Raw genomic sequence first — 11,977 nt, 5'->3', positions numbered from 1 at the left:
TTTTTGGACACGCACCCCCTCCAGTGTGGGGTTCTCCAGGTGGATCTCTGCATCCTGGGGCACCTCCCTGGGCACAGCGAGGGAAGCTCAGCTCTGCCCCTGGAGCAGCTCCTGCCCTGGGCTCTGCAGAGCTGTTCCTCTCACAGCTCTCACTCCTCTCTCAGGCTGCCATTTGTCCTTGCACAGCTGCTCTTCCCCCATCCCAAATCTGCCATCCCAGAGGTGCTGCCCTGCCCTGCTGGCCAGTGGTGGCTCCATCCTGGAGCACTGGCCTTGGCTCTTTCTTGCAAATGAAATTCAATGGTCTCAACTATTTAAAGTGGAAAAACAAAACCTGAAGAAATTTGAGCCTGCTTCCTAAATAAAGATGTCCTTTTCTCTGGTTTCTCTTGTAAATTCTTTGCAGTGAAGCAGTGCCTAGTTAACCAAGATATATTGATTAAAAAAAACCATATCCCCGTGCCTCCTGTCAATCCCAAATTAACAGACTTAATTGCCCCATCTCAGGATGCAAAAGGTTAGAATAAATGCTCTGGCTTTGTGTTAGAGTGTCAAACTCCCCCCAAATTTGATATAACCGTGGTCATGAGAGATTCCCTGGTGCTTCTAAGTTGGCCCAGAAATGATGAGCACACAGGAATTTGGTCAAGTGTTCTTAAAGACCAGCTAAAACTACTTGGAAGGCCAGGTTCTGCCCAGAGTTTGAGCTATCCCTGGTTTAGCTCATGGGTCTTTAATTAGTGGATTGTTGTTTTAGTTAAATTGCAAAAATTACAATTTTTTCCTGTTACTAAAGCATTGTAGTGCTGTTTGACTGCAGTAGCTTCCTCTGCTTCACACATCAGCTTTAACCCTAATTAAAGCCTCAAACCTTGCCCTCCCTTTTTGCCAGTGTTTGCAGCAGCACTGTCCCTGTCATGCCCAATTTTGGATGCTCACAGTTTGTCCTGCGGGGTCAATCCCACTTTGTGCTGGCACTGAGCACCGTGGATGCTCTCAGCTGAGGGAGCTTTTCTCTTCGGGAAGTTTGCACAGAAGCAGTGGTCTGTGCTGACATCTCATGGCTGCTCTGAGAACTTGGCTCTGTTGGGAAGAGCCCGCTCATTGCTGTGCTGCAGGCACAGCCAGACAGGCCCATGGGCTGGTGAAAGGCTCTGGGAATTCAAGATCTTAAATGTCTTCTCCAACCTATTCTGTAATTCTGTACTAATTTTTGTGTGGTTGGAAGAGCAGGGGAGACTGTCATGCTCACTACAGCCTTGCTCCTGGAGTTAAAGTTGCTCGTTGCCACCTGCAGTTAAAATGTCAGGGGTTGGAATATGTGCAGATAACTATCATCTTTTTGAAACAAAATAAACATAAAACGTTCTTAAAGGTTTTTAATAACGTTTAATAATGTTCTGTGTGACCAAAATAGGAGATATAGCCATTCCAGGGATGGTTACGTTTTGATTTAGATCAACCACCATGGTTTTTCAATACATTTGTGGCATAAATGTTGACGTTTTTAGCTGGATATCTGAGGATGCAAACAATAAAAAACCAAAAAAACCCCACCCCCCCACACAAAAAAAAACCCAACAAAAAAACCCCCAAAACAAACCAAAACCAAAAAAAACCCACCAAACCCCCCCCAAAAAAACCCCACCAAAAACCAAAACCAAAACAAACCGACCAAAACAAAACCATTGCTTATTTCCATGGTATGACTGACTGTCTAAGAATTGAACAGTTGAACCTGACTTGAGGATTGGTCCAGATAATCTAAGAGAAGTTCTGGAGGAAACAACATGTCACATTATATTGTGGCTCTTAGTTTTTACCCTCTCTCCAAAATTATTTTTTTAAGAAAGTCAGGAAGCTATGCTCCCAGTATGATTCAATTTTGACTGAATAAACTCCCAACATTACTGAATTTTGAAACTGCAACAACTGTCAAAGCAGGGGAGACCAAATCTCGCCTCTCACATTTATGAGATTCAGTCCTCCTTTCCCAGTAACTGTGGCAGCATTACCCACTCCAGAGCTATGAATGTATCTCTGCACAGGCTTTTCAGACACAGCTGTAATTCTCCCAAACCCAATGATCAGGATACAGCATCTCCTGAAAAAAAAATAAAATTCTTATCTGTGGTGCAGCATTGACTTGCTAGACTTACATGTTGGATGAGCAGCATTTGGGGATAATTCCTTCATCCCTGGACTGTGGTCCCCAGGCAGATGAACAGCAGCAGGTTTGGGATCTGCAGTATTAGAGGGAAAGGAGGAGGGAAGCAATGCCATACCCCCCTGTAACTGCAGTGGCACTGGCAGAGTGAAATCTCTTGTTCTGTGTGACCAGGTTTCTCAGCCTACTGGTGAAGGAAACCCATCCTTGTGATCTTACAGGAACCCTTCAGTTCCATCAACATTGAGGACAAGGCACTGAAGTTAGCACTTGTAAAAGTGCCAGAAAGAAAGGGATATGGGGCTTTAGGATGGCAAGTTTCCATCAGTTAATGAGTTAATGCTCATCAGCCAAGCTGTCACAATCAAACATATTTATGCTCCCATCACTCCTGCATGTTGAAATGCTTTTTTCAGTGCAGCATCTCTCCAGCCTGGTCCTGTTCACACAATGGTTTAAGCTGTTGGGTTTAATATTTCATTTGGAGCAGCCCAGAGCTGATGAGCAGTGAAGTATTAAAAAGTAGCACTTTGGTGGTAATCAAATCAAATCAAATTATTTCAAAGGCAGCTGAAAGACACCTTGGTTGGGGTTGAAGGGATGGGAGGCAGCTCCCTGAAGAGCTTTTGGCTCGTAATGTTACCGTTTTCATTTTTGCCAAGGACAAAGCAAACACTTGTGGTGGAAGGCTGGGATCCTCTCAGTGTAATGCTCCCTAGGTGTGGAAAGGAATCTCAGTGCCAGCAGCTGAAGAGCATTTGCTAATGGCTTGTGCTTCTGGACAGCACATCTGGCTGCTGATGGGGCCAACATATTTCTCCATCCAGCCTGTCCTTCTCAAATATTTATAAGCTAAATGTTCTATGTAATGCTTGTAGCATACAGAGAGGCTGAACTAAATTGCACTGTGGAGGAGTCTCTATTTTCACAGCCTTTTGGAACTGACTGCATCAGTGCTGTGAAAATCCTTTGGCATCATAAACCTTTTATTGCCACGGTTCCCACTTGAGTAGTATCATACAGTGAAACATTTAATTATGCAAGAAAATCCCACCAAAAAGCCAAACAAAAACACCCACCATAAAAAGGAATTTTATAAGTGTCAAGCAACATCCATAGATGGAACAAAATTTTTAGGACTTGCAATAACAAGTCTTTTGAGTTGTCTGTCTTTCTGTTTTTACGAAAGGCACCTTCCAGGCATGGCACTTGGCAGCTGTATCTCCTTCTTATCTGTGGCAAAATTAATGGATGACAAGACCTTTATTAGTTCCAAGGCACTTCTGACAAAACGAAGAAGTTCTACATAAGTCACTGAGAAGCCCAGGTCTGTTTTCTTCAGTGATCAGACAGATAAGACACCTATTTAATACAGTGTGCAGTGAAAAAGTGTAAATATTTATTTTTCAGACCTCAAGAATAATGCAATATTTAATGAAAATGAAGAAAGAAATGGGTGCTTTCTCAGCCAATGGAAATCACAATATTCCCAATCTTGTCTTTTTGATTCAAACTCAGCTATTCTTTGAGCTCCTACTAGAACTTCTGCAAACACCCAAGTGACAGCCCTCACAGCAGTCAGTTTCATTTTGCTGAGCAGGTGGCAGCTCTTTCCTTCAGCCATCCTGCCCCATGCCACACACACCTCCCTCGTGGCAGGAAGGGTTTGGAGCAGCTGTCCTGGGCCATCCCTGCAGGAGCAGCTGCAAACAGCTGTGGAGGGAACTCCACCACTGGATCCCATCCCAGGAGAGCTGCTCTGCTGGGCTGCTGTGCCTGCCTTGCATGAGCCTGTCAGTGGAAGGTGCTGTCACTAATCCAGCTGATCCACACCTTTGTGGATGGGCTGACTAACAAAAAGGGGACAGTGCAGAGTCTTTAGGGCCCCACTTTAGTGATCGCTTGCTTGTCACATGAGTGTGCAGAGACACAGGACTGTGCAGGGAGCTCTGCTGGGCTGGCTTCCCTGAAAACAGGATTTGTTATTCCCTGTGTGGGTAGGCAGGAAAATCAGCAACATAAATGTGAATAAAGCCCACTTCCCATACAGCTGTCCAGTAGGAAAACCACTCTCCTGCTTACAAGGCTCTGCTGGACACAGATCTGTCCTTCAGAATCTCTGGGGCTCCCTTTCCTGCTCACCAGAAAGTCCTTTCCCTGCTCCTTGGCAGTGATGGCAGTGCACGGGGACCCTCTGTCACCATAACAACTGGGCTCTTTGTCTTATAATTCAAACTGCTCTCTCTAACTTCAAGGGCCTCTTCCTACACACCACCCAGAGCCCATCAATCCTTCCCTGAGCAATTCTACATTCTTTATTGGACTAGTAACTCCCACACCCACTCCTAAAGCTGCCTCTGCCATTTTATCTCCAAAGCCTGATGAACCATTTACTCGGCCATTTGGAAAGAGAATTGAATTGGGTACAGGAAAGCCTCAGTCGTTTCAAAGCCCAGCTCAGGCTGTGATTAACCCTGTCCTCTTGGGTTTGCCTGGGGGAGCAGTGCCCCAAGGAGTCCAGAAAATAACCCCACAGAGGGCAAGCCTCTCACACAGTAAATCCCCTTGTAACAGCAGAGTCCTTTGGAATCTAGGTGACATGCCAAGCATTAAAACACTAAAGACTCTTAGAAAGCAGCATGTCTTTCCAAAATGACAAGTGCTACCCCAAAATCTTACTTAGCTCCTATCTTTTTGACACAGGACTAACAGAATCCGTTTCTGTGCTTCACCCTCTCTAATTGCAGTGTTCCTACTCAACTGCCTCAAGCTCAATAACTGACTTTACTAAACCCCTCCATGGCTCATTTAGAGATTGAATATTTTTCATCAGATTTTCTTTCATTCTATGTTGAGAATTCAGCCTGTACTGTCAGCTGCAACCCATACATATACTGCAAGTCAATACAAATATTTTCTACTAATTTGGAAATTAGGTTAAAACGTGATTACCCTCTAAATAGCACTGTTACATGAGAGAGAAGCACACAGTATAAATTAGTGCTCGAAATGGGGTTTGCAACACACATAATCATAACTTGGCATTCCACCAAACTCATTTGTGAGCTGTTATCACGGCGTGGGGAACCCAGCTTGCTGGTAGCTGTTCTGTGGGAATGTAATTTTCCAGAGAAGCAGCCCCAGTGATGAATTGCAGCCCTGCTCTGCTGTGCTTTGCCCGAGCAGCCACTGCACGTCACTGTTGTTCCACACAAGAGAGCCCAAAGAGCCTGGGAGCAGCAGCAGGACTTGGAGAGTCTGTTTGCCTTTTCAGTGGAGGGAAGAAAATGTGCTGCAAGCCCAGGGGGAGTTTTTTGTCCCCCAGACCAGAGGCCATCCATACATGTTGCTCTTTCCCTTTTTCCTTTGCCCGTGCAGAAAAACCCCATCCATTTTTTCCTTAAAGGTATAAAAAGAGAATGGTCATTAGCCAGGGATCACAGACCCTGTGGGAATGCCAGATCTCTATGGGAAACGTGGCAGGACACTGGAGCTCCTGATGGCCAGGTCCTGCAGCAATGGCACCGTGCCCTGCTCATGGCGCTGCCCTGGGGGCTGAGACCAAAATCATGAGGTGCTCAGATGTGACTGCAAGAGCAGCATCCTGTTCTTCTCAGATTTGGAGCATTTATTGCTTTCACTAAAAGGGGAGATTTTGGAGTGTTATGTTGTGATTTTAGAAATGAAGACCTTGCAAGTTTGGTGTAACTGTAGAGCCAGAAGGTTGAAAGGTGTTTTTCTAGAAACACGACACTCCATCAGCTATGTCAGGTCACAAAAGCTGTGTAGCACAGAGCACCCCCTCCCAGTACCTGCCACTAAAAGTACAGACACATTTCCACTTCTTCACAACTCTTCCCCAAGTTTTCAGCAATTCCCACATTGTCTGAAAATTATTTATCAAGTGCAGACCTTCTGTGGCACGCAGCACTCTAAAAACAACAGTTCCCCATCTATGGCTCTTCCTACTGTGCTTCCAACCCACCAGTGCCTGCTGCTCTGCCCAGATCCTCCTGCTGCAGCCTGGCTGGGTGCTCCTGGAAGGGAAATTCATCATGTGGCTGGCAGTCCGTGGACCTGGGGTCACGAGGAGGAAGCCACACCTCATCTGCAGGTGACACCCAGGTGCTGTGTGTGCATTCTCAAGGCAGCTTTACTCATCTACCTGCAGTTCCAGCCCCCAGCTGAGGGACACACTCCAGTGTGGAGCAGCTGTGTTCCTGCCAGGTTTGTGTGGTGTGTGATGACTCCCAGGCCACTGTGTTTTTCCTGGTATTGCTGCCCTGATTTGTGGTGATTACAGCTATTCCACAGATGCTTTCCCGCATCTCCAGCCTGCAGAAGAGATAAAATCTGAGAAAAGCATTCTGCTCTCCTTCCCTAGGGCCCCACTAAAGGCAGTAGGACTCAGATGCCAACTTTGTAATGCTGAGCCCTGGCAATTCCCATCCTGGGAATGCCTGCACCTCTCTGGCTGTATGAAGAAGCTGAACCTCTGCACGCTCAACCTGTAGATCCTGTGCCACAGAAATGAAGAAAATTCCCAAAAGAAAATACCCTGCAGCCTCCAGCCATAATCTTAATCCTTTGAGAGGCCTAAAATGAGTCCAGAATTGCTCATGCAGCACAAGAACAGGGAGTTTTGTTTCTGAGGTTACGAAAGCAATGTTTATTTCATAAGCCCAGATCCACAAACATGAGAGGAGATCATACTGCCAGAGGGAAGGAAACCCTTTCCTGAAGCAAATGGCTGGGCTGTAACACTGCATCCTACTGAGACAGGGATGATCTGTAAAGGAGGAAACACACATGGCTTGGCAATCAAAACCCTTGCCTCAAGATTGCCGAGCTGAGTGAAGGATTGAAAAGACACAGAAGCGAATCAAAGTCCAGAAATGAAGGCAGAGGATTAAAAATGTCCTTTTTTTAAAAGCTTTACTTTTGCCTGCATGTTTTGTTCTGCCGTGGTTCTACTCCTGTGCTGCCCAGGGAGGTGTCCTGTCCTGTCCTGCTCTCCCCTCTCAGCATCTCCAGGGTGATCCCTGCTGCTGCACTGCCCAGGTGCTCCTGGCCTGCAGCTCTTTCCTTCCCCACAAATAACAGATGAAAGAAATCAAACAAAACCCACGGGCCAGGTTCTCCTCTCTTGGCAGAGAAAGTGGGGCCCTGGGGAGCCACAGATGCTGCATCACAAAGTCCTGATGGCCTCTGGCTCCTGAGCCTGACTGACTGCAGGTCCACCCTGGGCAAGGGAAGAGCTGTGCTTTGCCTTGTCCATTGGCTGAGCTGAGAATGAGCATTTAAACCAGGAACACCTGACTTTACAGGACAAGACTCTTTGCAGAGGCTTTGCTGGTGAAGTTTTTAGCAGCTCTGAGCAGCTTCAAGTTCTTTGTGTGGCTAACAACCTCCTGGGTGGCTGAGCCAGAGAAGCCAAGTCTGGTCTTTACCTGGCACCATAAATTGTTTGTATAATTGCAAGATTTACTTTTGTTTTGTTTGCTAGAAAAGCCCAAATGGAATCTTGAGGGTCTCTTTGCAGACTCAGTTACCTAAAGCTCTTCAGCATGCATGCTTGTAGGTCCAGCTTTGTATTATTTAGAGTTTTGTATTATTTATTTTCTTGTTGTTTTATGTTTAATGTGTTTGCTGTCTTGATGGCTCCGTCAATATACATTCTGTGCTGAAAAAGTTAAGTGTCAATATATATTTAAAAAGAAAAGCAGGGGGAGAGGTGCCAAAAATACCCATCCAGAGTTTGGAAATGGAAAGCAAATTGCAAGTTTGTCAATAGTGTTGTTGGGAGCCTTTTAAGTAGTGAATCACTTGATGCTAGCTATTGTAAATATTGGTTTAAAGGTGCTATGAAATTGATGATGCACAGTTAAACCTTCCTCCAAATACTGATCTATTTATGCTGCCTCACTTAGCATCAGATCCAAAGGCCACTGAAGGTAACAGGAGTCTTTACCAAGACGTTCACAACACGGTGGAGCTTCAGCAAACTCACATAATCCTGGGGTGGGAGCATTTTCTTACAGTTTTTATTAAATTAGACAAAATATCCTCCAGAATGTGCTTTTAATTTTTTTTTTAATGTAACAGCAGGAAAAAATGGTTTAGAGTGACATTCAGAGAAAGGTGTCACTCTCTGCTTTAGCTTTTCCTGCTGTAAGGTTGGACCCTGAAAACAGTATTCATCTCCCAGCACGAATCATTGTGTGGGGCTGAGGTCTGAATGTCATTTTGAACAGCAATTGGGTGAAGTTTGCTGTGTCTGCAGAGTCCTTCACTGAATGCTGGATCTGATCAAAGTAAAACATTTGAGTTGTGATGCCAAAACAGTGAACCTGAAAAATGATTAATGGAACTTCTAGCCAGTCCAAGCTCCGCTCTGCCAAATTTGAGGGAATTCTTTATCTCACTGACCCTTGTCTCTACAAAACCTTATTTTATCTTCTCAGAGGCATGTAACTGTCCCAAAATCTGTACATTAGATTAAGTCCTAATTTATAAGTAATGAATTATTATTGATGCCTAGATTCCACAAATGGCTTTAACATCATCAGCACAGCCATATTTGCCAAATATTTAATGTATTGGATGTATATGGAAGAGTCTGGCCTGCGCTGTCCTAACACTGGCTTCTGGATTTTTTTTTTGTTTCTATGCAGATACCTACATGGAAGAAAAGTTTTAATGAGGGTGAGCGCCTGAAAACCTGAGGAATAAATGGGAATTCAGGCTCCAAAAAGGTAAATCAGAGTTTTGTTTTTGTTGGCCTGAATGGAACTGGCATATGGATGTTGGGAGGTTCCTGAATGAAAATCCATTTCTCAGTCTTTGCAAAGTCAAGTATTTAATTCAGCCCACCCCTTATAACACCGCAGTTCTTGCCTGGAGAGTGAGAATACCTGAACTCCACGTGGAGAAAGTAATTAATGAGGAAGAAAGTCCAACAGCAGAGTTACTCATGCTCACTTGCTTTTGGTGTAGCTGTCTACTGCAGCACATCTGCATTTTTGCCCTTGTCTCCCCACTTTCCCCCATGATTTTCCCAGGGAATAAAGTGAAAGAATTCTGCTGTGGGCAAGTCTGGAACCCATCTGGCTCTTCACCTGTGAGAGAAAGCTGTGATTAAGGGTGACAGGGCCCTTAGGAGCCTGGGAGGTGAGATGGCAGCAGCAGAAGGGAATGACAGGTCCCTGGGATTCCTGCTCCCCTGGAACAGTGCAGAGGAGGAAATGCTGAGAGTTTCAGCGCTGCAGGCAGAGCTGAGAGGGGAGGATGTGTTTGCAAAGGGCCTCTTCACTCAGTTATGGAGTGCATGTGTTGTGCTAAATGTCCTCAAATCCCCGTGGTAATGCAGCAGTCTGTAACAATAAATAGCAGGAGCTGTTGTCTCCTCTGGGACCACAGCTATCATGCTTCCAGCCAGGAGTCTCCTGCTCTCTGGTGAGCTGTGAGAGACCACACACCTACTGCAGGTTCTGGGGGAAAACACTGGAACATGCATAATTTAACCTGAAATCTTAGATTGCTTCCCTTTACACAGCTTTGCATAAAAGCAGTAATAACACTTCCAAAATCCCCAGCAGCCTGCTCCTCCCAGCCATTCCATGTTTAAAAACACCTGATAGGTAACAATTGCTGGTGAGTTAGGACTGAAAAATATAATTATTTTTCTGTCTTTCCACTCTACTTCGTGCCCCCTTGTTTCCAGGGACATTCTAATTTAAAATTTCCCCCTGAGTAAAGATACAATTGAAAATCCCTCACTGTGCCATTTTTGGGATTGGTAGGAGTATAAGAAAGTGGATAAATCAGCTGAGAAATGAGGAATCTAGCAGATTATGTACATACATTATGTTTTAAAAATGAGTAGCAGCTTGCCCTCTTTGTTTTAAAATGTTCATGTGTATTTCTGGAAAAAAGGATAGCAGAACATCTAATAATAGGAAATGGTTTTATAAGCCAAGACACTCAGCATCTGTAAAGAATTTTACAAACATGAGCGTAACTATTCTTGATGACTCATCTGTAAGTAGCTATCATTATTTCTTTTCTTCAGATGGGGGAAGTGGCATCCAGAGAGACCAAGAAACTCAAATAAGCAGCATGTGTTAAGACAAAAAAAAAGACTAGTAAATGACCTTGTTACCTCAGTTCACTGCCTGAAATTATTGGAATAATAACACACCCAAAAGTTCCAGGATCATGTTTCACACTGAAATACAGAGAACAAGAACAACCCAAGGAAAATAGAAATAATTTAATCCAGAGGCTGTTAAGAACACTGAAGTTTTTTGAGATGATCACAATTCTCAGACCAGGCTCAGCTGTAACAAAACACTTAGCAAAACTCCAAAGGCTAGCATTCTTCCCCGCTGCTATATCATGCCCAGTTACATGACAGTTTATTCCCTGTGTAAACCAACATTTCTGTCCTCGACCTAGGAACAGAATTCAGCAGTGTTGATGCCTGTTACCTCCTTGCTGCTTCCAGATAGGTGCTTATGCCCAGAAAGGAGAATTTACTGATTCCCATTGTGTTGAAGCAGTGTTTTAGAAAGACAAAATCTGTTAGATTAATCCCTACATTACTGACACTGAACTATTGCATAGTTTGAAAGGTCCATGACAAGGCTGCCACCCAGTTAAAGGCTGAATTTTGCAGTGAATTTGATGAAGGACAAAACTGGTCTTACAAAAAGATGGTAAAACCTTCTAAGGCCTGAAGAGACCTCAGATTAAACTATTTATCTGCATCTTTCTTCTCAATAAAAATGATTTTGCTCTTGGAGTTCTGAGCTTTGGAATCTCATCCTATGTACCAGTCCTAGGTAACAGTCACAAACTCTATTGATATAATATAATAATATCAATATCACTGATGTAATATATGCAGTACTTACAAAAGTATAATCAGGATTTAGCAGCTCACCAAGACCAAGGCCTGCTTTGTATATTTTCCTTTTCCTTAATTAGAGAAGTGAGAAATTGTTTTCTTCTGGCTAGAGCTCCAGCATTACCCACTGTAATATTCATCTCAGACAGCCTCATAAACCATAGCAGAACCTTAAAAAGGACATCTTTTCCATTAACTGCCTCCAGGATGGGATCTCCCAAATCATACCTCCACTTTTATGAAAGCACTTTTGTCTATTTTATGGAACCACTGAGCTTTTGCTTTCTCCTCATACTTGCTGCACTGCCTTGGTTTCACCTGGGTTCTGTTTCTAATTTCAGTTTGTGGATTAGCTCTTCATGTTCTTTCAACTAATTTTGCTCTGCTGCTAGAAAATCAGCAGTGATGCTTGGCCCTGTCACGTTCACATTCTCTGAAAAATCACCCTGGATTTTTCTCCTAGGAAGCTGAGAAGCCTCAGAGAAAAAGGAAAACAATAATTATCTCATTTTCTTCTCCTGTGTTGTGCTCACAGGTGGAATGTGTTTGGAGATTGTTTACCCACAGGTGATTGTTTCATTGGGTTCTGCTGTGAGTTGTTTTGACTCAATGGCCAATTGGGGCCAAGCTGTGTCGGGTTCTGGAGAGAGTCACAAGTTTTCATTATTATCTTTCTAGCATTCTGTAAGTATCCTTTCTGTATTCTCTACTATAGTTCAGTATATTATTCTTTAACATAATATAGTACCATAAAATAATAAATTAGCCTTCTGAGAACATGGAGTCAGATTCATCATTCTTCCCTGCCATGAGAGTCCCCACAAATACAATGTGGCCCTGCAGAATTGCTGGTGCTGCTCTAGCCCCAGCTGAGCCTGCTGGTCCCTGCTGCTTCCTGGAGA

This window comes from Passer domesticus, chromosome 15 (assembly GCF_036417665.1).
Source record: "Passer domesticus isolate bPasDom1 chromosome 15, bPasDom1.hap1, whole genome shotgun sequence".
In the NCBI taxonomy this organism is placed as follows: domain Eukaryota; kingdom Metazoa; phylum Chordata; class Aves; order Passeriformes; family Passeridae; genus Passer; species Passer domesticus.
Note: the sequence above shows the minus strand (reverse complement) of the source record.